The sequence below is a fragment of the Passer montanus genome, unplaced genomic scaffold, assembly GCF_014805655.1.
Source record: "Passer montanus isolate IOZ18808 unplaced genomic scaffold, ASM1480565v1 scaffold113, whole genome shotgun sequence".
NCBI lineage: Eukaryota > Metazoa > Chordata > Aves > Passeriformes > Passeridae > Passer > Passer montanus.
In genome coordinates, this window is record NW_024357947.1 from 1,463,538 (window position 1) to 1,488,880 (window position 25,343).

Consider the following 25,343-nt stretch of genomic DNA (forward strand, 5'->3'; position numbering starts at 1 on the left):
GAGGCAGCTTTCACCATATCACATATGAGGACATTTCATGAGTGTTACTGCTCTCATCAGAGTCTAGTAGAGAAAGAAAGAGGGAATTTGTTTATAGATTCTTTCTTGTTTGTTTTACATTCTCTATGTAGAAAAAAAATCCAATAACCCGCAAAAAGATGTAGGTCAAATGTTCTCATCTCAAATCTTCCTTGATAAGTAGCGATTTAAGAAGTCTATATAAAAATGTGTTATTCCCTTTCAGCTCATAGGAAAAAATGTTTCAGAAATAGCACATAAAAAAATATTCAATGTCACTAAAACTGGAATAGAAAATGTTTTATAGATTAACAAACATTGTAATGAATTTGCACAACCTTAACTGACTGTATACATAGCATAATGAAATGGTCTACATCCTTTCAAAGAAAAATTAGGTATTCCAGCACATAGCTTTAGAAAAGCATTGTTCAGAAAAACCTGCATTTTTTCCCAGCTACCATGTAATTTGTGAGATGCATTTTTAAATGATCTGCAACTGCAGCAGGCTTCATCAGTCAGATGATACAGATAGATAATTCACCAAACTGTCACATGATCTTCCATCAGTCTAAAAGATGTGAATATATTGCCACAAGCTTTGGGAATAATGGGTGCACCTGTTTACAGTGTCACCTCTGTTTGCTAATTGTCTCCTTGAGCTACATTTTACTTCTAATGCATTTATTTTTGACAGGCAGTGTCTATTTAGAAATCACATTACTTCAAGTGCAATTGTTCTTTTGTCTATCAAGTAAATGAAGTGTTGTTATACAGATTTCAGGTTCTGATTAGTGAAGTATCAGCACACCACAAAGGTCAATCAGTTATTTACCTGAAGTAATAGAAGTATGACAGGCCTCCTGGATATCCTCTAGATCATGGTATAGCTCACGTTAGTATCAATATTTTGTATTTGAAACAGCTATTCATAAACCTTAGTTTGCATGTATATATGTTACATAAATGTATTAAATGTTCTAAAATAGAGTATTGCATATTCCCTGAAGAACATAAGGACAGAAGCACTCAAGTGGAAAATATCAATGTCAATGCAAACCCAACTCTTCTTCCCCAGTATTTCAAGTTAAGTCCAAGATAATGGTGATAACCAAGGTGTCAGCCTCACAAATATTTTGCAATTGTTTATGCACATAAGCTGTCACACCAATAAAACTAATGCTTTACAAACACTTTATTTCATCGTGCTTCCTGCTTTTTATATAACAGTGAAGCAAAATTTATTTAAGGTTACTTGCATTAGCTTCAACTAATAAGATGCCATAAGAAATTAAGATGAGCCACTTGAGGTCTAAGAAATACCACAGGGGATTTTTATTCACACCCAGCCCCTCATGTCTGCAATGTTATCAACATTCAGTTAAATAGCATGTCTCAATAAGTACAAAACCATGTCTTTATATATATATATAGTAACATATTCAAGTAGAACTATAGTATCAAACAGGAAATTTTGAAAACCTAAATCAGCACATTGATCACAACCACTTCACTGCATATATATTGATCCTATACACACACACACAAAAAAAAAGACATTTTAACTGTTTATTACCAAGGTGGAAAATAGTATTACTGTAGGGAAAGCAGTGACTTGTCAAAGCCTCATTATTTCTCTTGTCCCTCTGTCCAAGTTCCACATCCCACACTCAGCTCTGCCATGCAAAGACACAAAGAAGCAGGAGTGCAAAACAATTTTCTAAACAAAGGCAAGGTCCAAAGCTGACAACTGCCCATTCTCACGAAGGTCTGGGCACATTCTCACGAAGGTCTGGGCAATCTCAGGGAGTTACCAGGGATTCCCAGCCACCATTGCTGTTTCACCAGTTTGCCAAAGAAGCGCAGACAAAAAGCCATGCATGCCTTAAGTCACATTCTAAATTGGCTCCCAGGAGCATTTCTACCTTGTTCACTAAAGCACAGGGTATGTTTTCACAGTGTTTAGCATATGCTATGTAACCTGAGCAGGACTTGTATTGTTCCAGTAGTTGTTTTTCTAAAGTATGTTCCCATCAGGACCATAATTACATGCAAAATCCTAGAGTTAGAGCCATTCATAAAGTCACTTTAAATTTTCTCTAACACTTTCCAGCAAGATCAGGGCACATCTTTAAGCAGAATATGGAAGAAATAACAAATCTTGAGCACAGATACAAACCAATGATAAAAGTTCAAATTACTCCAGGTAACTTTATATATTCCACAACTCAAAATGCTATAGGGAAATGTCCCCTGATGTATTTTGAAGAGCAGTGTATTTTTCAGGTATTTCTGCAAGTGTAAGCACAATTTAGATAGAGTTAATCATTCATGAGTATCATATAGACCTGTATTTATGACTAAAGCTCCTGGAAACTTGAGTCTGAAGTTCTCAAACCACACGTCTCCTGCAGCTTCTATGGCTAAAAATCACAAGTGCCATACACTTAGCAGCAGCCTGATGCCTGTAAAAGAGGCAATGGACATGGAATTGCCATTTCCTTGCTAGCCCAACATCTCATTGGATCTCATTGGAGACATGTGTCTCCTACCACAGCCTGATGTTGCAGAAAAGAGATCATTTATGTGGAAAGTGTACAAATTTATTGAATAATTTTGCACCTACCCCAAGAGTTATTGTTTTCTTTTACACAACAGCAAGCAATCTTTAGGATATCATTTTGCATACAGAGAAGAGGATACTCTAGCAATAAAGCTGCTTGCCTGAGACTGAATCCTGCCAAGCACTTTTCTTGCACACAAACAGTCTTCTTGAAATCAATGAGATTTCTTGAATGAGCTCTTCACACAAGTAAAAGGATCAGGTCCTTAAACAGCAGAAAGTACAGACAACCATGTTAACATAAAGCATCAAACAGGAGGAGGTCTCTGCAGTGGACCGAAGCATAGTCACCTACCACACATGGTTAATGAGAAGTGACAGGTCAAATTCAGGTGAAATGTGAAGAGGGGCACTTTCCTGCCTGGAACAAAGCCTGTAACAGAGGTCTAAGCTCTGCTTTGGTGTAGTACCAGGTAGTAGCAATGCAATTAACCATCATGCAATGAATTGCCAATGCTTACCAGCATGATGATCACCAAAATAACACAACACCCTAGAGACACAGAAAAAACATAACCATCTACCTTCCAGTACCTACAACTAGACCACAGGAGACTGTCCAGCCCAGCTTACCAGCATGATGATCTCACAAAATAACACAACAAACCCCTAGAGATACTAAAAAAAACACAACCATCTACCTTCCAGTACCTACAACTAGACCACAGGAGACTGTCCAGCCCTGGAGACCAGAGGAGAGATTCAGCACCATGTCATGAAAAGGCATCCAGGATGTGAAATCATCCTGGGATTTTATGCATCACATGCCAGGGAGCTTTCCAAAAACACCAAGGCACTGCTTTGCTGATTACCCTGGGTTCCTCTGGCTTTTACCACAGTTCACCTGCATGCCTCCCAGACAGCAGCAACGCAGGCATGAGGCATCTCACCCCTTTCCCCTCCCTTCTTCCCCCTGCAAACACCTCACAGCACTGCTGAAGACCCAGCCAGCCTTTGACCCTGTTTTACCTCAACTTCTGAACCTCTCCCTAATTGACAATGGAAACATTTAATTCTGTTTCAGTCACTGCCTTTCTCTTCTATTTAATATATATTTTAATACTGGAAGGAAGAGAGGGTGAGGACACAGCTCTTCCCAAGCAGAACTAATCCTCCTTTGAGGACGGGCGAGCCCCACACACCCCTCCAACCCAAACGGCAAGAGGCTCTGGTTAGCTGGGGAGGCTGCACATCTCAGCAGGTTGTAAAACAAGGATGAACAACAAGTTATAACTTAGTGGCAACTTCCGTTCTCCCCCTGCAGCCCGGGATGTGCGAGACTGGGCACCGAGCGCGTGGGTAAGCGCGGGGAGCACACACGCACCAGCAGAGTTTGGAGGGAAGGAGGGGAGCACGTGGGTGGCAGCAATTTAAAAAGCAGCTGTGTGTATGTTTTTCCCAGTTAGACTGTGAAATCACAAATGGTGGAATCAGCACTGTAAGCTTAAAACCACGTTAACCCACTTGGCTGCATTTTATTGTTAACTTGGCGTCTACATTTTTCCCTTGGTTTTATAAAGAACACAGAAGGATTCCTCATCCCAACCACCTCCTTTTATTAATAAGAGGATAAAACGTCACTAAATATTCTAATGTAGCAATAAAAGGGTAAAAAATTAGAAAGTATTATAGAACAGGACATTTGTGGCCAGAGCCTTTGGAACAGTCATATTGTTACCATATACTTTCTCTAAGTAATCAGGAATGTATTGGTATTTTTAAATTATGTATCTCTAATAACACAAAAGTACTTAAGAACAGAAATAGACAGTAATGGAAAATGCAGTCAACTGTTGACAACATATAGAATTTCAGAAAATAATTTACAGAGAACAGCACAGCAGATGAGTCAAAATTTTCTCAAAAATATTTCTTGCCTCCGATAGTCCAATGTAATTCATTTTCTATCTCTGTTCATTAATCATTGTTAAAATTAGTGATCCATTTCTTCCACTCTGCCATCTGCACTCAGCTTCGTAACAAACATGACACCTTCCTGCATAATAAAACCTGACAACTACGAGGATGCATTTCCAAATAGCTTTCTGCATATTTGCACCTCTATAACTGATTCCGTTGTCAGACAAAAGTGGATTATTTAACCAGAGTTCTTTCTTTATCAATTCAGTACACAGACGTGTGCTTGTGAGAGAGTGCATGCATGTGTGTGTATAAAATGATCAAGTAAAAATCACTTAATTTGAATTAAAAACAAGATATACCAGTTATCTTTGAATTTTTGTGGTAGGTAAAATTGATCATATATATGTATGTTAGTTTTAATCTTCTACTATGAAGCTTAAGGATATAGCATTTGGATTGGCTTCATCTTGTAAAGTTTGCATACACTAGAATTATCCTGACACTCCAATTTCCTCCAAAAGAAAAAAAAAATCACATCCAGCTCAGTTTTGTTTCCCAGCCTTTGATCACTGACAATTTCAAATAAATATTTTTAAGATAAGATGAAATATCCAAGCAATGAGAAGATATAAAAAAGTGCACACATAAATAATTAAAATTCAGGATGTCATTTCCATCCTGTTCAGGCTAGCCTCTAATCTCCTGGTGACAGACAGGGGACCAGAGAACAGGGTTTGGTTCTTGGTCTCTTTCCATTCCATCAACAGACTTGGAAAGCCATGGCAGCAGGGCATCGGAGTGGTCCCTCAGTAAACGCTAATTACACTTAGATCCCACTGATTAACAGAAGCTGCAGTCCTCGGCACATGAAAATCAGGCTAATGGTGGCAGCATTAGGCCATCCACATGCAGGTCAACATGAACCTGCCCACCAGCTGGGAGGAATCTGGTGCCCTGGTCACAGCTCAGTTTGGTGAGCAGAGCTGGGCAGCCATGAGAGCCTCCTGCTCCTGCTCCAAAGCTGAGGGCCCCCTGAGGAACACAAAACTGCACACCAGAGTCCTCTGGAGGCTAAAGCAGTTACCAAAACCTTTAAAATGCTTTCAGTCAGACCTGAAAAGTGCTAATCTTTAACTGGAATTGGAAAAGAATCATCTTTCCCAACAGATAATATGATTGTTCCATAGCAGCCTCAAACAGTTGTACCCACTACAAGGTCTGCAGGTACCCCATAACTGCAGCCAGAGTGACAAATACAACATTCAAGATGGGAACTCTTCCTTTTTCATCAGTTTCCTCAATGCTAAGTTTTGAGTCACGGCCACCACAGTCACCTGCAGCCACACACTTGTTCACCTGCCAGCCAGGTGAGCCCACAGCCACCCAGCATCCCCCAGGCACAGCACAGCTGCTGCACACACAGCTGGAGAATTCACCTCCAACGGCACCTCCAGGGCTTGGGAAGAGCACCAAGGGCTGACAGCACCCCCTGGTAGGTTGTGCTGTGTTCAAGAGACCATGCTCATTGCCCAGGTTTGCCAGCTGACCCCCTCACTAAACTTGGACCAGCTGTCCCTCTTCCTGAAGCCCCCAGTTCCCACTATTAATGGAGACACTGGCATTGTCTCCACTGCAACCCACTGACAGGAAAAGCTACGTGGCTTCCAACAGCACCACCCACTAGAACTCCTATAGGCAAACTGTCTCAGTATAATTTAGTTAACACATCTTCCCTCAATGCCCCAGATTTCAGCTCTGCACTACCACCAGTGTTATTCCTCTCTCTGATAAATTTGTGATAGAAACTGTCAGTGGAGAAAAGATCTTCCACTGCTAACATAATGAAAAACATATATGACACAGTTTTTACATCATACATTTATAGGCAATAAGAGCATATATTCCAGTGTTCCTTTTTGCAAAATATAAGGCAGAATTTGAGTATGAGCTCAAAGGGTCAAATCCAAATTGAAGCAACATCTTCAACATACATTATGAGAAGCAGCAGAACATCTGAAGAACAAAGGACCCAGTTCTGCCTTCAGATGTGTGCCTCCCCTTACACATGCACAACAGGCCCAAAGGAGACCAAAGTTTCTACAAAAATTATGTCAGACAGCTAAATAATTATCTTGAAGGGAGCTTCAAAATAATAAATAAATTGATCTATTTTTTGATACAACACTATCTAATACAACAGAAAATGTATGATAATTTTTGGAAGAAAATCTGCATCTAACATTAAAGTGTCTGTTCAAAATTTAAACCAGATGTGATATAAAACAGCTGAAATCTAAATTTTGGGAAAAATCAAGATGCAGAAAAGATGTAGCAACTGACCTGCTAGATACTGCAAGGGTAAGAGAGTCCTCTTTTACCACTTAGACTGGAACATCTTTAGGTACACAGAAACACTTCAGTAATACCAGTTGCTAGTATCTTTCTAAAATAAATTTATTTCGTCATTTAGATTTTGTTAGGGGGGAGGTTTTTTGGTTTGTTTACTTATTTGTTTAGTTATTTCTCCATCTGGAAATTAGTTGTCTAGCCTATTTATGAATTTTCTATACGTTCTCGTATAGCACTCAGTAAGCATTGAAGAACAACTACTAACTATTCCTTTTCTTCTTCCCTTAAAAGAAAAAAAAAATCAAACAGGCATTGTCTCTATAGCTGCCTCTTTTGCCTTTTAGTTTCCTTTTTTCTTCACATGTCTGCATACTGACACATTCAATTTCAGGTTATCAGCACATCTGAATTACAGAATACTGATGGGGATAGAGGGCAGGCCTCTCTGGACTGATTAGCATCATTTAAGAAAGCATTCACTTGCTTGCTTCATTGGCTGCAGGGATTCCATGATGGGTGGCCTTTTAGCATTAGAAGTCAATATGGAGCAATCTCATTTGAATTAAATATGGACAAAAGAAAAGATTTGATTGTGGTTATTCATAGCTAACCTTTTAATTTCACAAAGCTCTGAAATTTGGGAGTTTGTAAGCCCTAAAACTTAAATATACTTAGTTTTTCATTTCTTTTCAACTCCCTTCCCTTCTCCTCCTCCAGTTTTTATGTACTTTTTAATTTGTGCAAAACTTAAACCAGAAGCTTATTTCAAAAGAAATGTCTGGATGAATATTCAGGAAAACCTTTTAACCTAGTTAAACCTACACTGACTATAAAAGGAGGAATGCCTGATTCTAATCCATAAATGTATGTAAATCCACACTGAAAAACATATTTGTCTCTATCAGACTCATACTTGTTTCTGAATGGACCATAAATGCAGCCAAGTATTTCATTAACACAAATAATTATGTATGGCCAGTCATTATGACCTTCATTAACAAGAGCCTAAGTCCACGGAAAGGTTGCAGTGATTTAAAGTACAGCAACAAAATCTGATCACAGGGAAACAAATTTCTAGTCTTTCATTAAATAAAAATTACTCCATGAAACAATACATAAAATAGAAATAACAAGTTCCGTCTAACCAGTAAAATCACAGAAATGTGTAACATCAAGCTACAGAAATAGTTGGGAGAAAATAAGTAGAGCTTGAGTTTTCCAAAGAGATCAAAAGAAGTTAAGTGCAGAATTTGACTTCCAAGTAGATGAAAGCACAAAAAGTGTAGCCAACCTCTCTGAATATCTGATCCCTCTGCACTTGAAGACAGTGGGAGTTTTGCCATTAACTTCAATGGAAGCAAAATCAGACATTGAGAAATGAAGTGGAAATGGCTTTTGCTGAGCTGGGCTGACTGCCATGATATGGGATAAGCTCAGCCTATGAGGAACAGAAGATAAATTTCACTCTGCTTGTAGCACGACTTGTCCCTTTTGCTGCCTATCCCAACAGACCAGGCTTAAATTTGAAATACATAGTTAACTCCAGTCCAGACAAATTCGTAGATATCCTGATGAAGGGGAAAAGTGCTAAAAGTCCCTCAGTGGGTGTCTCATGGAAAAAGATTGCAGCAAATCAATCCTGTGTTGAAGACACCACTGAAGCTGGAATCAAGACCTGTTTAAAGCATTTCCATGGATCATGCTAAAGATTAAACCAACCCCTTAAAAGGAAGCACCAAAACACTACCTGCATTTAGACCTTCTAGTCATTTTATGGAAGTTAAGCTTGGAACCATCCAAAGTGCTCACAGAGCTGCTCCTGGGCTCCTCAATATTTTAATTGGTTTCTGCTGTTCTAATATAGAGCACCTAGAGGAAAGAGAACAGAGGTAGGGAATATGTTTCCTGAGGAAACATATGCATTCGACTTCTTCAAATGGTATGATCTCATTGTAGCATTGAATAGTTTTAAAACTCAGCTTTTCCAAGTTTCCCTTCTGTACCCAGTTTAATAAAAGAATTTTGATTTTAGTTTTTTTTTCAAACCAACCATCCCAGACCTCTGCACTGTCTCATGCAGCATTATATCAACAGTATCCTTAGCATGCATTTTGTCCATTTTCAAATGGAATAAGTCTAAATAAAGAAACAAAAGCGCTTGGGAGCACTTTCACTGCAGCATAAGCATTCTGCAAAGGCCCTTCACAAATGTTTCCAATATGCTTTATACTGCAACCCAATGTGCAACTTCTAAACTACACCACCACAAGTAAGAAATTAGAAATGTTGAGGGCTATTGAACACTGAATTTTCACAGTGCATCTGCACAAAGTTATTTAGCACAGATGTTTCTGTAATTGTGATCCACTGGAAAAACTTAAAGTGTTCAATGGCCCTCACACTTCCACCTGCAGAGCAGTACTGGTCTAGTACAACTACGCTGAGCTGTAATGTGTAAAAAGCAGCAGCAGAGGCTGGATCTGACTTTGTAAGGATTTTCACAAATAGTGTTATTCTGCTTTGTTTGTGAAGGGGTGCCACGATTTTGGGTTTTTTCTTTTCGTTTACAAAAAGACCCACATATTAAAAAGGGGTGAAATAGATTTTACATGCCTGGCTTTGAACCTGGGAATCTCCCACAGTGCAACTAATTGCATTGCCAACAAGACACAGGAGTACACCCACAAGCAGCATAAAATGTAACTGTGAGGGGTGTGATGGTAAGTCTTTATAAATAATACATTCATCCCAAGGTGCACTTGTGTCTATGTTGTTAATGTAGGTATTTTTTCATTAGTAGCTGTAAAGATATCTGGGCAGGTGAACATCAATATGCCTCCAAAGACAATAAAAATTGGGAAGCAAGAGAACAGGACTTGTTTGTTAAGCAGAATGGTTAGAGACACTCAGTTTGTAGAAGAGTAAAAAGGAAGTGAAGCTCATTACAGCGACCCTATCTCTCCTATGCATTCACATGGCCTCCGAAATTTCCAGGAGAGCATCACCCTATTCTAACAGTCCACCAAAGAGTGTGTCTGAGACTGCAGAACAGGCAATATCTTCCTGCCCACTGGAATGACTGAGAAGAGCAGGCAGCACAAACCTGGTTAAAGAGCACTGAGTAAGGACCAGTAACTTCAGCTAACCTCTCTTGCATATCCCTAAAAAACGATTATACAGATTCTTTTGGCTGAGAAAGCAAGAGGGAATTGATTAGAGAACAGATTATAGGCCCCATAAGGATAAGACAATTTTGATATTAAAAAAAAATCTAAGAAGGCTATCAACACACACTGGGTTGTAGAAGTCCATAAAAATTTAGTGATAAGTTGCTGGTTTTCAAAGCACAAATCCATAATGTGGACTCATATTTTGAGCCATAAAAAGTGAGGATAATGGCTAAGTTAGCATTTGAAAATTGGCTGCAGCTACCGCTAAATACATTTTTCAGAGCATATGAACAATAATATGACAATTGCTCCCAAATAGATAACCACTTTGTGCTGCTGTCCCACCAGATCTAACAAATGTGTCCATGCCAGTGCCTCAGCAGGAGAGCAGCCAAGTTCACTTAATTGCTCCAAGAATCTATATTTTTACCATTCTTGTTGCTAAATTCCTCCTTATCTCATTTGCTCCAACACACCTACCATCTCCAGTTTTCTGGGCAGTCCCACATTATGATGTTTTACCCCTTTCTCTCCATCCCTGCTTCCTTACTGGGTCATCTCTTTTTTGCCCATGTGCCTTCTTCCAAGTTGATGTCCCTGACACTCACATCTACCTCCTGCAGCTGTCACCACCTGAGCTCTGCACACCTGTCTGCACCTGAGACCACTCTGCCAATTATGTTGATGTCAATTTAAGCTGGAATGGCTAAAGTGGAACTATGTATCTTTCCTTTCAATCTGATGCCATTCCCTACTTTGTCACAGCTCGTGTGCAATGCCATTTCCTTGCCTCCTTCAGCATCACTCCTTATTATCTGTCTCAAAGATTCCAAGCAACTCCCAAACCTGCTGCTTTTCCCCATGCTCTAGTTTAAAAAACAATTTCTTCTTTCTAAACAGAACTTCTCCATCCTGCCTGCTACTACTTCTACTTACTCATTCCCCAAATACTCAGCTCCACCCCAGCACAGACAGCTGTTCTCTGAGTAGGCCCAAGTGTTCTGCAATAGAAACAATAAATAATTAAATGATAATGAGGAGACAGCATGCTGATAGAGGAGGTGGCACTACATCCTACAAGACAGCACCGAATCAGTGTGCCAAGATAATAGAGAGAAACCAGGCATCTATAAACTGAATTTTCATTTAATTCTGAAAAGCAGAATTCTGGTTGGCCATAACAAACATCTGATAGTAGTGCACAGAGCTTTGATTGTATTAAATTTACCACCCTGGGATACATTTTAAGGGATGTGCATAATGGGCTTTTGAAAATGGAAACCAGGGCCAGAAGCCCAAAGCCATGCAAGCCCTTGACCCTTATTCAGGCACCTAAATCCCACTAAAATGTAGCTCAAGCACCTCCAAACCCAAAAGGCCACACACTTCAGAAGACATAAGCCACAGGCATGTAGTTCCCTGAGACACTTTTGAAGTCATAACCCCTGGTCAAATACTATCTTGAACGCCACCATCCCACCACCTCAGCTCTCACAGCAATTTTATCTGGTTGATGTATTTATTCCTGTCCTGTTCTGCTACAGGCTGTAAAAATAGCTTTATTGTTCCACCTTAGAGGTTTGTGGCTGCTGCTCAGTAGGAAACCTTCTTAAGCAACTGTTTCACAGTCATTTTGTTAAACTTGGTAAGTGCAGAAACTTTAGGGCACTTGAGTGAAAGTTCACAGATAAGCACATGCTCCTCTTCTAACCAAAGACCTAATCAAGAAACATGAAAATAACGTGTATTGCACAGAACATTCACTCAGTCCTTTTTCACTCTAAATCTCATGGTGTTTAAAACCTTGGCACATTTTCGGGTTTCCAGCTATTCTCACTGCACAACAACATGAACAGAAAGTAGCTGCCTTGAAATAACCATTTCTAAAAGCTTTTGGTCTCCAATTCCTTCTGTGTTAAAACACCAGCCCCTTTTCATGCAGGAGGAGGTATTTTAATGTTCAAGAGGCAAAATTTAGTCTCAAAAATAAATAAATGAATAAATGTTAACAGTAAAAATGTAATAGGGAAAACAAGAGGGGAATTAAAGCTGAAATGTCATCCTTAACTCACCCCCACCGTGCCCAACTCTTGCAGGGGTCCTCTAACAATTGGTAATCCTTCATAGTGTACCATATGTGCTGCAATAACAAGGCCCAATGAGGTACATTAAGGATGTCATTTCAACCTTACCTCCTTGCTTCTGTGAGATGAAGGGAGACCCTGAACTCCATTTTAACATAGTCTAGTGATTAAATAAAAGAAAAGTTGTACTTTGCTAGGACAATGCTGCTCAGTTTTGTAGTGTAAATAAAAACGGCTTAAGTTGGTCAGCTGCTAACCACATGGTAATAATAAGTACAACAGAGCGAAGTTCACAATTATTTCAGATTTACTCTCTTCCTGATCTTTCATTTTTATCAGCAAAACATCCTCTTGGCAATGGGAAGCTAAGCTGAAACTTAAATGAAAAAAATGCAAGAAGTAAATGACAAAAGACACAATTTTATGAAAGGAAAATATTCAGACCTCAGCCTTGACCTTGACCTTTTACTGTCTTTTAACATTAAACATTTGCCCCACCTTCGAAAAGATAAATGTGGCTTTTGATGACAGCCTATGTTATCTGAGGATTAAAATAGCCCTCTTGCAGTGCTCAACATTAAAGTCTTCCGCATTTGCAAAATTGCAAACAGATGCAACTCAAGTACCTGCAAATAATCTGCCAAGACCAATTTCAAAAGGGAGATTTCAAAATATGTGGAAGTCATTAGGACATGTATTATTTTTGCAATGAATAGGCGCCAGGAGTGTCTCAAGAAGCAGATGGGTGCTACTTTGTTTATAAAAGATCAACAGAATATTTGCCTGTAAATGAAGACGTATAAGCTATATGAAACAATTATGTTAAAATGGTGAATGTTTCAAAGCTAATTGTAATGGTCTTTTAAGATCTGAATTCCTCATTTCTTACAGCATGCTAAAATATCATTTTAGTTTTGGTCTTGATTGATATAATTACAAAAATGGCAGAAAATTAAAGCAAATGCTGTCAGTTTTGCTGTTGTAAATGTTGTCACTTTATCACTTGTTTACAGTTGCACCCATACTGATAAGTGAATATTTTTCAACATGCATAAAAAATACGACCTTAATCTCATGGGAAAATACAGAAAGGACAGTAAAAAACGTTAAGTTAAAAAACAAAACAAAAAATATTTCCCAAACTGCAACGTTACCTAATGACCAGTAGTTTTAAGATTCACTATTATAAATTTCCAGCTTAATAAAAGAGAGGATCACAAAGGAAACTATGGCTATATATAACATATATAAATTCATAAAGAACTCGATAAACATTAATACATTATCCCTGCAACAGAACAATAAGCTGTAGCACAATATGGTTGGTTAAAATCTCAATGTTGTATTTCTCAAAGTAATATATTTTAAATCAGGCTTCCAAATGATAATGAAAAATTTGTCTGTCCAGATACTAAATCTATTTGGCATTATTTACCATGAGGAGGACGTATAAACTGAAAAAAAAACCACATATTTTACATGCCCATCAAAAAAATTAATTGCATGGGCAAAGAGAATTTTGCACTGTTGATTAAGATAGCTGTACTCACAAAATTCCACTGAATAAATATTTTCACATTAATCTCAGTACTGGTAAAGAGAATTATTACAATCATAGTTTAATATCAGTATTAAAAATAACGGGGGGACATTTGGAGGTTCTTTGTCTGCTTGTGGCTTTTTGTGGCGGTTTTTATACAATTAGACTTAAATAAATAGAAATTTATATGAGATGTCTACGTCAAAACAGTCACTCAAAATCTGCTGACATTGTAACACACCAACAACAGCGTGGCTACTTTCATTTATTGCCATTTACACAAAACTGTGATACAGCAGGCTTAAAATAGACTGGAAGCCCTCAGAGTGCAGGTTAGGAGACCCAGTGAAAGTCAGAGAGCAAATGCAAATACTTAAATACTTTTCACGGTCAGGGTTTCACTAGGTCCTGCAAACTGCAATCTTCACTTTTTTTTTTCCTCCCCTCAATGTGATGAAGTTTCTACTAGGACCTAAAAACTATGTTCTTCACTGATAATCTTCCAAATGGGGCTTCTAATGCTAGTGTATATCTATAAGATAGAGAGAAGGAAAAAGTAAGAAGCAAGAGAAGGAAATGAAAGCTGCTAAAGAGAACTTATGAAAGATAAGCAAGAAGAGTGAGGCAAAGAGAAGAAAACAAAACAAATGTCAGAGCAAACAAAACATTAAAGCCCCTACTTTGAATTAAAAACAAAAAAAAAGCTTTAACGTGAATAAAGCATCACAGTATGGGATTAATGGAATATTTCCTTGTCCATACATAGTTTAAATAAACATACTAAAGGTAAAGCATATATAAAAACCAAATCTGCCGTTAGTGGAAATGTTTTTCAAAACTTGCATTGGCTGCTATATAAATACAGTGAGGAAATATCTGGCGCCTTGTAGAAGATACAATTGAAAACAGAAGTGGCCTTCCATCCCCTAGAGTTCAGTGTCCAGTCCCTGCACTATCAAGAGGATCAGAGTTAGGTTTCAGCTAACTCATGGTTAATGAGAGCAATAGGCAAGACTGAAAGATCCAATACAAAATTTAACAATTTTGCAGTTTTGGAGCTGAAAGGCTCTGGGAGCTGCAGCTCACACAGTGCACGGGAGTTGTTCCCACATGGTCAGGGTGAGCCACCCGGGCACAGGTCAGGAGAGCTGAGCCTCACCAGCCCATGCACAGGTCATTCCTCACAGCCCATCTTTGAGCAAAAAGCTCTTTATGAACGTGTTCACCTTGAGAAGCACAGCTCTGCCACCAAGTGCTGCACTTCACAGCCTTGTTATCCTCAGCAGTGCTCCATCACCACCTCCCTGTGGGACACCTGTGGGCAGATCCACTGAAGAAAGCACTGGCCAGGGAGACCCCAATTCTACAAATTTCCCCATCACCAGAGTCAGGGAGCTGCTGGTGGCAGCTGGTGCGGAAGAGTAAGACAGGAACACCAGCCAGCTCCAAGTGGGTAAAGGCAACAAAAACTGCTCCTGACAACTGTCCTGATCCCACATGCTGAAAACAAGGACCATCTTATCATCTGGATCATACTTTCTCCAATTTATTACATTTCTCCATTGGATCTTTTTTATTTCCATTTTCACTGTAACCAACCCAGGTCAGATAATCAGAGATACTGCCTTCTGTTCCTCGCCCAAACCCATTTGGGATCAGTTTACCAGAATTTGGCAGCTGGGCAATCCCTTTATCTCCTTAACCTAAAAGGGACATCCCACTTCCACTGCCCAGCCCTCCTGTCATCCTGGAGGACCCAACAGATAGGAGACAGGCTGCAAAATAGCAAGCCACGACAGTAAATTTTATTTGAAAGCAGTTGCCAGATTTCAGATATGGCAGGATTCCTGTTTGTTTGGAACAGGAGGAGGTATTTATACTGCAGATACAGTCTGAGCAAGAGGTTGTCTTGCTGACTGCTCAGAACACGTTTGTGGGAGTTTGATTTCAGCTTACGAAGGGGTCTGCACCATCTGGAGACTCCTACAGCCCGTGGTCCACTTCAGGAGCCTTAAAGGGATCCCATAAAGAGGGAGATTTGAAACTGAATTTCAGGGTGGCTGCTTGACTCATGCCAGACTATACATTTATGTAAAAAAAAAAAAAAGAAAAAACAAAAACCACTTGTAAGTACTGGTACCATAAATCTGCCTTGAAAATCTATGTATTCCAATAAATTCTGTTACAACACATACTGACCCTGTTCTGAGCAAACCACACAATTTTAAAATTATGCCAGCCTCTGCAAAACTATGTGGGATCTCTTACACCATGAATTAATATCCACAAGAGACTTAGCTGAGCTCATCAAACTCATTTCACATAAGACAACAAATTAAATCACCCCAGGGACAGAGTACATGAAAAGCCAGAGTGCCATCAAGCATGCTAGGTCCCTATAAGGTAGATTTCTTTAAGCAAAATATTAACTATAATTTCAGAATGCACTGCTGCTATTGTTTATACGTACCACGTAATGAAATGCTACTCCTGTTTTCACCAGATGGTAGCACATATAATTTTCAGGCCTTCAGTTCATATCATAATACAAACAATTGGTATGGCAAATATTACCGGTCTATAAACACTTCCACTGTTCCACAGCGCTTACACAAAAAAAAAATAGAATTTTTCCATTTCACTGTTGTAATAGAAATAATGATAATTTTTGATATTCCAAAATATATGCATATTTGGTCACTTTTGCTGCCCAAAACAAATGAAATTATCAAACCTCAGACTGTTTGGCTGCTTCAGCATTTTAAATGAAAATCAAATAGTAACAAAACTATGCAAATATCAAAATGCTTAAATGGTACAATACGAGATGTATCCTTAATACATTTTAACAATAACACATGCTGTGTTCCTACACTGGAATAACATCATCCATATGAATCCCAGGAATTTAGTATATCTGACAGTTTCTCTCAACCACCCATAACATTCTTTCCTGTCTCATTGTAGCTGGCGAAAGAGAATTCTATAATTGAGTGGTACAGAACATGTGCCCTCCCTGCTAGAAGATGACAGATGGATTATAAAAACTTCAAAGCAGAGCATTTGGAGCACCAGGGGAGAGATAGTGGGTATTTGAACTCTCAGTCTTTACCCAGGAGACAATGGCACTCTGACATGGTGCATATATCAAGGAATGGTGTAACTAGATAGACATAATCTTTCTTTTCAGTAAGTATTTAACATTCTGTTACGAACAAGTTTCAGCCTAGCTAAAGTGCAACTCATCTTAATACTAATCATCGTAGCCTGAAAGGCTACATGCCCCCTTTTTTCAATTTTGGCTCAACTGCTCCTTCATAAAACTGTTTTTTAAAGGACAGAAGCAGCGTTACATAGGTGCTCAGGTAGCAGAAAGGCTATTTTTAATCTTAAAATTAATGTTTTGCTGGGATTTAGTATTTGCATATGTGTAGGTGAATCTCTTTTGCTTGCTGCAATGCTTATTTGCATTGTCTGCATTTAAAGCCTGCTCTCCATCAGAGTTTACATACCACATGTTGCTGATCATTCACTAGTTACTAAAGTTCCCTTAAATTTTTAACATTGCTTAAAAAACCCTTAGAATTCCAGGGGTATAAATCCTTTCAAGGAATTGATCCTTTCACTCCTGCTGCTATACCACAATGATGGCTGAATGTCTCATGCCATCTTTATTAAGATAAATCATGAACTGAAAAAAAAAATCTCGTCTGTCTGCATCTCTTAAATATCTGCTAGAAACACAAAAAGAGAGAGAATCCTAGTCACAGAGATGTGTTAAAAAATTTCTTAAAGTTAACAATAATTGCACCAGAATACAGATTTTCTAAATCATTACCTTCCCATACAAACACAGGGGTTTAGTATATCTTGAAATTGTTCATCAATTTCTTTTTACCACTCCTGTTACAGCCATTGCTCCTGGCTTATTAAGAAATTACTTGCTGAAATTGTTTTTAAAAATACCTATGACTTACTGTAAGGTCAGAAATAAAAAGCAGTTTAAAGGTCTCATTTGTCTATATCACAAAAATTGCACACACATGATTTGACACAGTTTGCAGCCGCTGCTCAGGCAAGGCCCAGGACTAGAATAGCAAGGGTATTATTGCAGGTCAGAATTGAGGGGTACTGGCAGAGCTGCGTGTGGGAAAGCTTGCATAACAGCCACCCTGTGCCAAGCTTTAGCCTTTGTTATTAGGCCCTCTAATGAACGCCATATTCACACAAAATAAATAAAAAAATATGCTGCATATTTTAAGTAGAGTGAATTCAAAACTAAACAATTGGAAGCTTCAATGCTACAAGAAAGCCACACAGTAACTATTCCCATTCTCCTACAAATGCATTTAATAAAGTAACATGCGAGCAATTTTAAATATTTGATCCTTTTATTATACAGCCGAAACTGGAAAAAAAATAAAAAAGCAAGCAAGCACTCTGGAAGATGATGAGGCTGTAGTTTTTAAGTAGCAAGTAAAAACAATAGCACCAAGATAACAGAGAGAAAAACAGAAGCGAGTAACTTTGCAGCTGTGTTAATAAAAAATGTCCTAGCTCCAGCAGGAAGAGCTCTGGCTCATCTCGTGCTTTGCCATGGATGGCTCTCCAGCAAGAGCTCTGTGGCAAACTGCAAAGTTGCCTACTAAGGTGTATTTTTTCCTGCACAAAACATTAATCCCAGTCTTTAAAAGAGGGTAGGAGGTGGAGGACTGTGATGCTTTGAAGGAGACCTGTTTTGAGAAACCCTTTTTTAAAGTGCATTTTCATCTTTTCTTTTTTCAGTGATCTTCTGCCATACTGGAATGTAAACACCACAGGAATAGACAGAATCTCGAATTAAGGATTTGGATGCCTTTCTTTGGAAGTAATCTTCAAAGAATGTACATCCCAAACATCACAGAGACTCAACAAGCTAGGAAGCTAGCTACTGCATGTAAAACTGCTCAGGTCATACCTACTACTTACTACCAGCTTGGGTCCTGAACTGCTGCAAATACAGACAAAACTGTTTTGAACTGCAGTATATTTGACAGGCAGGAGTATCAGGGACAGTAATGTTGCTTTAATGGAAGAAAGCCATTCTTTCACAATGGCACTAGTGTACTTATACACACTGTGTTGTTGAATTAAAAGTTAGCTCAGCAGGACCCTAGCTTTATTTTTGTTAGTAGACATCCACCATCAGTAGTCGACACTAGTGGAGAGCAAAGGCACGTCTTATTTACAGATGCTATTGTGCAGGCTTTAATAATAGTAAATACACAGAAGACAGACTATTGTGGATGGAAAAAATCTTTGGTTTAATGAACTGTCAACTCGTCCATCATGATGTTACCCAATCTAAAACCGCCAAATCTGGACAAGCGCTTTGATGATATAAAGCAGGCAAGAGGTTTTGCTCACACGCAACAAAATGGAAGAGATTGCTGCCATTAAAAATATACTAGCCCATGCTAGCACTAACTGCCACACATTTGTTAGATAATAGCTTGATTTTTTTCCTGTGAGAATAGCCTTCTGCAAGAAAGAGACATTTAATCAGAGTGATACATGACATCCAAAAACTGAAACCAAAAATTATGGCATGAGCTAAAAGCAAGTTGTCTTCCTGAAGGCAGAATACTGAAACATCTTTAAGATTAATTCTGAGAGAGAATTCTGAAAGTCAAATGCTGAAAGATATTGAAAATACATTAATTATGCACAACTCAGGATCTAGGAGAGGTTAAACCCCAACTTGGCAGAAAATTGAATCCTTTTATTTGATACAAACTTTGTACATAGTGATGTTATGTCCTGCATCCCTAATATCCCTGGGTCTACCAACAGAGCAAAAGGGCTGCAAGACAAAGAACCTGAAGATTAAGCCATTCCAGTGTCATCCTGCAAAGAAATTAAATGGAAGAGGCACTGTGGAAAATGGCTTCTTGCAACCATTCGTGGCAGAGGTCAAGCCTCAGACCTACCTGGGGCAATTGTCCATCTTGTTCTATCAAACATTTATAACGACTTCCTCAGCCAAAGTGGGATTCAAGGAAAGGAGACTTTTCACAGTTGCATCTGATGACTCTCTCAGGAACAACTGTCATTCAGGTGCATTAATTTTCTGTCACCTTAAGCACTAACCAACCTTTGAAGACATGCTCCCCTACTTTCCACAGTGCATATTTTCCAGTATTATCACAGCTGAATATTAATCCCTTATATTAATTTTGTGTGTGGTGTGTGTGCATGTTAGTCCCTCTGTATGCATTTTAACACTGGGGACCCTTGCTTTCTGCTCTGGATAGTCTCACTATTAATACTTTAACCACTCATATTAGAATGCTCAAAATTTTGGAGGCTAATTTTGAATCATCCGTATTTTGATTCCCGGAAGGGCCAAGCACTTATTTTTCATTACAAAGTGCAACAATAGCTGTGCTCAGGAAATCAAGTCCTATGTCTCTGAGGATTATTTTTCCAAGAATTAGACACACCAAATAAATGATGTCTTTGGCAAATGCAATGCAAAATCTATGCATTAGACACACATTCAATTTCATTCTACACTTAGATACTTAAATGAAGACGAATCTTTTACATTTGCTAAATAGTTGATTGGTCTGTTTGATAACATGATGCTTTCCAAAAGGTCACCAATTTGTCTAGCCATAGAAACAACCACTAGAGCTGATAAAGAAACAGATTCCCTGAGCACTAAATTTTCAGGAAGATCTCTGTCTCCAAGGACCCAGATAATTCCAGAACATAGACATGAATTCTGTTCTGGTTCAAGGTATGGGAAATTCCTTAAGGTAACAATTTTTCCTTTTTTACAATACTAAAGGTCACAGTCTCACACTTAATTATGACATGAATGTTCAACAGAGTGGGTAACTTTGATTTCTCAAATAGAGGTTGTGCTGAACAACCTCTGGGGCAGCCAAACATCACAACAACTTCACAACAGCATCCCCTCTTCTTCCCTAACCCTCAAGAGCAACTCTTGCTATCTTCCCAGCCTTTCTCACTGTTTCACTCCTGTAAATGAACTCTAAAATTTCTGACTTTCTTGAGCTTTTAACCTTGATCCCTCTGTGGAGATGAAGTCAGCTCTCTGGAGTGCTACCAAAGGCCCAGAAGGCAGCAGGAAATGCAATGGTAAGAATGATAAGCTATCTTTTACTCAGCTTGTCAATCAGTTCTTTCAGCCATCTAGTGATGCAAACACAGTTCTGGAACCAAGGTCTTTGTTTGCCACTCGGTCAGACCAGCCAATTTAAAAATTTGGTAGCCACAACTTTTCTTTCAGATAACAATAAGGGCATTACCAGAAAAATCAAATGTCAGCACTTTTCTAAGCATAAAACACCCATCACCCCATGCTCTGTCCTACTGGCAGAAGTGCCAGAGGACTGCTGATGGTTTTGTGGGTGCTACAAGAGCCCTGCAACTTCAGTTCAATTAAGGTAAGAAGACACTCCTCCACCAACAGTCTTACACTTTTAACTACAAGCACAGACATCCTAGTCTGGGGAAGAGGATGTCGTCTCTAAATAGCATGTGTGGATAAACAATAAAAAAGGAAGAGATTAAAACACCTCTTTGACTCCACAGCAATTCTTTAAGTCACCTATTTTTTTTTACTCACTTTCCCAATATTTTTTTTTTATCTAAAATTTCAACAAACATTAACCAGAGCTGGATAACACATTCTAGGAATGTCACCTATTTTTTTTACTTGCTTTCCCAATCATTTTTTATATCTAAAATTTCAACAAACATTAACCAGAGCTGGATAACACATTCTAGGAATGCAGTGAATGCAACTGGACTAGGTGGTCCATTTTCAGGAGGGTCTATGAATGATTCCTGTCTTGCAAACACTGGAGAAGTTACACATCATCATAAATGTTTCATTTTGATTTACCCTAAACAAATGTGTACTTTTATTTCTTTGAGCTACTTCTACACCACAAATAAACCAGAAAATTATTTTCAAAGGCACAAACAAGGTCTCCCCTTAAGGTCTCCTAATATACACAACTGTAATAACTAAAACTAGAGCACTTAGACTTTTTTTACTGAAGTTATAGACACTAAAGGCTTCAGTGCTGGAGGGTGCTGGTTCTCTTATCTATGTCAACCAAGGTAACAATTCACAAATAGAAGGTGATGTAACTAGAGCATGTTGTGCTCCACTGGTCCTGGCAGGTAATATTGACTCTACCTCTCATCATCTCCTAGCATGGGAAATATTGCAAGTGAGCTCTTTTGCCAATGGACAGAGGCTGTAAAGAGCCACATGAACCACAACCAAATAGAGAAGTATCGAAATTCATTCTTCTATCAAATACCCAACTGCCTGATATGTTCTCCTCCAAGACTCTTCCAGCAGCTGTCTCCATCCAAGAGTTTTCAGTCCCGTGCAGACAACACTGAAACTTTTTACCTGGAACAACTGCTTCAGTTTGCTTGTGAATCAAATAGTTGCTAAGAGAGAATCAGAGTTCTAAAAGATCAGCAGGCAAAGACCATTCAACTTTATTATGGCATTTGATGATACTATGAATTTACACTTCTGATTTCACTTCTATTTTCAAAAAATAGGCAAGAAAAAAGACATTATAGCAATTGAAAACTGACCTCTTGGCTGAATCATTTTACCAGGCACCTCCTCCATCAAACCATCCACACGAGAAACCTCAAATGTATCTCTCTAGAAATACAACCAGCTGGAAAGTTGCTTTCCATGGCTAATCCATACAGGTGAAGAGTTAAGCTTGCCCTCTGGCTGCCAGCTTTTCCAAAGCCATGATTTTTAACCAGAGACCATGAGTATTTTCAAGAGCAAAACTGTCAAATGCAGATATGAAAATCCTTTGGGGAACAGTATCAAACACAAAACTACTTCATGGCTTCTGTGTCATGCATGGTTGAAACTCAAAAATTTCCCAAAGGGTCAAGAAAAACTGCTTTGGTGAAGGAGCAATCACTGACTGAGCCATTCAGTTCAAAGGCTGTGGCTGGAGGGTAAACTTGGGGTGAGGAATTTGTGCTTCAGTCCAGCCAGAGCAAGTGAGCAAATATGTGGCAGATGAGTATCAACACATAAAAATGTGAAGGTTTAACATCTGGGGAAAGCAATCTAAACAGCCACGTACAACAACACTGAATTTGGAAATGGCACGTAAGCACAGAAGGAGATCCTGCAATTGACAGTCCTCTGGAATCATTAGCTCAGTAACCTACAAGGAGTAAACACAGCCTTAGGCATTCCTTTGGGAGGGCATTGAGAGCAGGATGGACAGCACCCTTCTGCCACAGCAGAAAGCCACGTGCACCCACATCCAGCACATTGTGGGCCACTCTAGCCTTGTCCTATGGAAGCATGTGGCAGTGTCAGAGGCATCAGAAAAGTCAAATAAAATTATAAAGGAGGTAGGGTGGCTGCTCCACAGGACAGATGAAAATACTTCTTTTCACAAACATCAGTTATCTTGGGACCACACTGCCACAGAAGGTGGGGCAACACAAACTACAAACTGGACAGATCTGTAGTGTGTACTACAGTCAGGGTTAGGGTGAACCCTCCAACACCACCCCAGTGACAGTGGGCACCAGGATTTTGTGAGGAAAATGAACCACCTAAAGCACCTGAGCTCACTTGGCCTCCCTAACCAGCACCTCTCACTGCCAGCACCAGGCAGAAGGGCAAGGAGGGCCACTGGCCTTCTGCAAGGGCATTTCCTTCATGCCTGCCAGAGTTACCTCCCTGCAAATATGCAACAAGACTTTCCTCCATCTACACTCTTTCAGACAGCCCAGAGCCTCTTCATTTTTCCAAGCAAATTATTAAAACAAAAGCATATTTATACGCTTTTTCTTAAAGGCTGCAAAAATAGCTTTATGCTATTTCTTGAAGGCTGCAAAAATCCTTTTACCCATTTGGCAGACAGATATGCAAGCACTGTCTGAGCTTCAGAGGTGATTAGTGCCCCAGTTGCAACCCCAAGATTCATTTGTATCAAGAGGCCTCCAGCACCTGTAACAATCACCTCCCAATGAATTTCTCAAGGTCACACAAAGTCAGAAAAAGAATTAAGAATGAAGTTCTGTCCAGTGCTTTATCAACAAATTTAATTTTCAGGTGTCATCCATTTTTCTCATGATATTATGGTCATTCAAGCTCATATTTCACAGATGGACACCTTTTGCTCCAGGCATACACTACTTGATCTATTTTAGAAATCAAGCACAAGATCCTCAGATAGAGCCAATCCACACACTCACAGTGCAGGGTAAGACTATGCAGAGGTCACTTCTGAGCTGTTCATCACCACTGCCTACTGGAAACTACTTCTGTGGACACTGCACACCCAAAACTGCAATTAGGGTTTATAGGGAACCTTTGTCATTCCCTGCTCCCCCCTGCAACATCTCCTTTCCCTCTGTGAAGAGGAAAAAAAAAATAAAGGGTGGGTGGAGAGAAAACATGGTACAAGAACCTATAGATCAATGATGAAACCTTTGGATTCCGATACTTTAAAGCCAGATTTTATCAGTTATCAATTCCACCAGACAGAATTTGCCCCCAAATCTATATTATTTATCTAAAAGGGCACTCCAGCACATAAAAACAATTCAATGCTATAAATTTACATATGATGTAAAATTTCTTCATTTGCCCACTTACAGAAATACCAAGACTTAGACCTTCCTCTGATTTATTGAGGTGAAATTGAAGTGGTATAAATGTGGCAAAAACTTAGAAGGTCACTAAGATCCTTAATGAAACACCTGATCACAGAGACCCATTTAGAAAAGAGAATTCCAAGTTCTTTGGCCTCAAGATGCATGACAAAGATTAATTACAAAAGTAATGCAATACATGCTGAAGGGAACTAGAAGACAGGTGCAAACAATTGCCGATTTTTAAAAGTATTTTGTAGAATTCATTTGTAGTTCTTTTTAATCACTTCAGTATTACAGGAAAAAAATTCTGAAAGAAAAAATGGCAAGGTATCAGAATAGAGCTGGGTAGAAGCTCAAGTTTGTCCAAGAGAAAGGGTTTTCACAATAAGAGGAGTAAGCCAACCTGAAAACTCATCTCCTTCCTTTAAATATTCTACAGCAAATCCACTACAATAACATGAGGCAGAAAAGTCCGGGGTGGAAAGGACATGCAGAGTTTACATTAAATTCTGTCTGTGCATGTTTCACAGCAATACAGGAATATAGGGGTACACATTTAAACAGGAGTGGAATCAAACAACCCCTGGTGGAGTCCTATGAGCAATAAAGGAAGCCAGCACCCAGAAGACTCTGTTGCCAGAAGTAACATCAGCAACTGGTCCTTTCACCCTGACAGACACATTAAGAGACCCAGATGTCCAAACTGGAGGTTTTCTAAAGCAGAAATCTAAAATATGCTTGGATCATTCATTTATAGAATACTTCAGGCTACAACCATTCTCAGCAAGAGATTTACCTTAATACTTGTCTACATCTGTCAGCTGATGCTGATACATACTGTAGCTTTATTTTTATTGATTTTAAATTTTAGAAATGTCACAAGTTAATTCACAGGTGTTTAGATGAGACCAGCAGTAACTATACTATTCCAACATCTTAATGAACTACTTCACCAGAAGCAAATTAGTAGCCAGAATTAGTACACTTATAACTAGATTTTTGTAATTTTAAGCTTC

The 25,343-nt window shown here is 39.0% G+C and overlaps 1 protein-coding gene across 2 annotated transcripts in view; it reads right to left on the reverse strand.

Annotated features, from left to right (window-relative positions):
• ZNF536 (zinc finger protein 536) overlaps window positions 1-25,343 on the reverse strand; it is a 344,241-nt gene that overhangs the window by 298,861 nt on the left and 20,037 nt on the right. The window lies entirely within an intron of this gene.